Raw genomic sequence first — 4123 nt, 5'->3', positions numbered from 1 at the left:
ACATCTCAGATGCGCCAGGACGTTCAAAACGTGTTTGAAGTCCTGGTTCTAAGCCATACAAAATTGCACATTGAACTAGTGAGTAGTTATCCTTACGAGCTTGCCAAGCGTTCAAAACACCTTGGTCAGCCGTAGCTGGTGGTTCATCTCCTAGCGCTGCATCAAGGACATAATTATTTGGCTCGGCTTGGAGGATAAGCCTCAGATTTCGAGCCCAGTCTACAAAGTTGCTACCATCATCTTTCATCTTAGCTTTCTCTAGGAACGTATTGAAATTTAGGGTTGCTATTCCGCGAGCCATTGATTTACAACATAAATATTTGCAAAGATTACTTAGACTATGGTCAAGACAATTGAGTTTTGCTAATCATATTACTAATAAACTCCCACTCAAATAGACATCCCTCTAGTCATTCGAGTGTCACATGATCCAAATTCACTAACTCAAGTCCGATCATCACGTGAGTTGAGTATAGTTTCAGTGCTGAACATCTCCATGTTGATAATACCTACTATATTATTCATGCTCGACCATTAGGTCTCTTGTGTTCCGAGGCCAAGTCTGTACATGCTAGGCTCTTCAAGTTTAACCCGACTGTTCCGCGTGTGCAACTATTTTGCACCCGTTATATGTGAACGTTGAGTCTATCACACCCGATCATCACATGGTGTCGCCAAATGGTGCACAGTCAGGGAGAACATAATTTTACCTTAAAATTTTAGTGAGGGATCACCTTATAATGCTACCGTCGTTCTAAGAAAAATAAGGTGCATAAAAGGTTTAACATCACATGCAAATCATAAGTGACATGATATGGCCATGATCTTGTGCTTCTTGATCTCCATCACCAAAGCACGGACATGATCTTCATCGGCACCTGCGCCACACTATGATCTCCATCATCATGATCTTCACCATTGTGTCACCATCAAGGTTTTCGTGCTATCTATTCTATTACTACTAAAGCTACTACCTAGCAATATAGTAAACACATCTGCAAGCACAAACGTTAGTTTAATGACAACCCTATGGCTCCTGCCGGTTGCCGTAGCATCGACGTGCAAGATGATATTTTAACTATTACAACATGATCATATCATACATCCAATATAGCACATCATGTCTTTGGCCATATCACATCACATGCATACCCTGCAAAAACAAGTTAGATGTCCTCTAATTTGTTGTTGCATGTTTTACGTGACTGCTATGGGTATCTAGTATGATCGCATCTTACTTACGCAAAGCCACAACGATGATATGCAAATTGCTATTTAACCTTCAACAAGGACCACCTCGGTCAAATCTGAATAACTAAAGTTGAAGAACCAGACACCCGCCAGTCATCTTTATGCAACAAGTTGCATGTCAGTCGATGAAACCGGTCTCTTGTAAGCATATGAGTAAGGTTGGTCCGGGCCGCTTCAATCCAACAATACCGCTGAATCAAGAAAAGGCTAAGGAGGGCTGCAAATTGAACATCAATGCCAACAAACTCTTTTGTGTTCTACTCGAGATTTCATCTACGCATGAACCTAGCTCATGATGCCACTGTGGGGGAACATTGCATGGGAAACAAAAAAATTCCCATGGTGATGATCATCTAGGAGAGGGAGATCGGATCCACATACCCTTGTAGATCGCTTAGAGGGAAGCGTTAAGAAACGCAGTTGATGTAGTGAAAAGTCTTCACGATCCAAATCGCAGCCGTCCCACGATCCATCCCGATCTAGCATTGAACGGACGACACCTCCGCGTTTAGCACACATACAACTCGATGACGATCTCCGCCATCTTGATCCAACAAGAGAGACAAAGAGGTAGCTAAATTCTCGAGTAGCACGATGGCATGGCAGTGATGGTGGTGGAGCTACTATGGCAGGGCTTCGCCGTGCCGTACCGATCTAGCTATGATATGTCACAAAGTAGTGGAGAGAGAGAGATTTGTAAAAAGGCTTGAGGTGCCAAAACCCTCTCAAACTTCCAGTATATATAGGAGGAACCAAGGCGTGGTGTCCTTGCCTCATAGTCCAAGTAGGAGGGGTCGGCCGAGCCAAGGAGGAAGGAATCCTCCTCCAATTCGGTCTGGAGGAGTCCCTTCCTTCTTTCCCAACTCCTCTCCTTTTTTTCTTGTTTTCCTACATTATTGTCTTAGACGAAATAGCCCTATTGGGCTGGCCTCACCAGCCCTCTAAGTGCTAGTGCGCCAACCATGGGCCCATTAGTTTCCCTCCCGGGTGGGTGGCCCCTCCCGATAAAACCCCGGAACCAATTCGTCACTCCCATTACTTTACCGGTAATGCCCAAAAAATTTCGGAAGCCAAATGCAACAATACTATATATCAATCTTCATTTCACGACCATTTCGGACACACTCGTGATGCCCAGTATCTCATCCGGGACACCAAAAAACATTAATAATTCAACTATACCAAAAATGTCACCAAACCTTAAGTGCGCATACCCCGCGGGTTCAAGAACTATGTAGACATGACCGAGACACTCAGTGGCCAATATCCAATACTGGTACCTGGACGTCCATATCGGATCCTACATATTCTACGAATATCTTATCGGTTCAACCTCTGTGTCAAGGATTCACACAATCCCGTATATCATTCCCTTTGTCCTTCGGTATGTTACTTGCCCGAGATTCGATCGTCAGTATCTCCATACCGATTTCAATCTCGTTACCGACAAGTCTCTTTACTCGTTCCATAATACAAGATCTCGTGACTAAATTTTAGTCACATTTCTTGCAAGGCATGTATGTGATGTTGTATTATCGAGTGGGCCCCGAGATACCTCTCCGTCACACGGAGTGACAAATCCCAGTCTTGATCCATGCTAGCTCAACGGACACCTTCGGAGATGCATGTAGAGTAACTTTATACTCACCTGGTAACGTTGCGACATTTAATACACACAAGGCATTCCTCAGGTGTCATTGAGTTACATGTTCTCATGGTCATAGGAATGAATACTTGACATGCAGAAAACAACAACAACAAAATGACACGATCATATGCTACATTTATAGTTTGGGTCTTGTCCATCACATCATTCTCCTTATGATGTGATCCCGTCATCAAATGACAACACTTATCTAAGGCTAGGAAACCTTAACCATCCTTGATCAACAGCCTAGTCAACTAGAGAATCACTAGCGACATTATTTTGTCTATATATCCACACATGCATTTATGTTTCCATTCAATACAGTTATAGCATGGATAATAAAAAATATTCTTGAAATAGGAAACATAATAATAACTATTTTATTATTGCCTCGATGGCATATTTCCAACATGTTTATGGAAGGCAGATACCTTGTATATTTTGTTGATGTTAAGCGTGTTGTACTGCTCACTTTCCATGTACATGCATAGGACAACAATGGGAGTGGCCAATGTTTTCCACCAAGATTTTTTTCATCCCTCCACATATTCTCCATACATTCCATAATGTAGTGCATATAGTCCCTCGATTCCTAAATATATGCCTCTTTAGAGATTCCACTATTGGACTACATAAGGATGTATATACACATCTTTTAGAGTGTAGATTCACTTATTTTGCTCCGTATGTAGTCCTCTTTTGGAATTTATAGAAAGACTTATATTTAGTAAGGAAGGGAGTAGATTTTTTGATTATTCAAACTTTGCAAAGTGTGAACAAATTTATAGAGAATAGTATTTATATGTACCACACTAAAATGTATATAGTATGAAAGTAAATTTTGTGATGTATCTAATGAAATGGAATTAGTATTCTAGATGTATATTTTTTTTGTCTACAAACTTGGTTAATGTTAGTAAATGTTGACTTCTATAAATATTTATACGCAACCCACCGAGGAACTGATGGACTAGTATACTACAACATTATGCAACTTCATTTCAGCTTATAATATTGTCTTGTTGCTTGTAGGTACACATGTCCTTAGTAAAGAACCATGCTCGGACACTTTTTGCATTTGGGGAAAGAAAATATTCATGAACCAGCATCAAGGGACAAAACTGATACGGATTGTTAATGAAAAGTGATGAATGATTCTAATTATAATATTTGTTTATGCTCTATCAAACACAATAGTGAGCAGTAGGATGGTAACTCCGAACT

Source organism: Hordeum vulgare, chromosome 1H (assembly GCF_904849725.1).
Source record: "Hordeum vulgare subsp. vulgare chromosome 1H, MorexV3_pseudomolecules_assembly, whole genome shotgun sequence".
NCBI classification, from domain to species: domain Eukaryota; kingdom Viridiplantae; phylum Streptophyta; class Magnoliopsida; order Poales; family Poaceae; genus Hordeum; species Hordeum vulgare.
Note: the sequence above shows the minus strand (reverse complement) of the source record.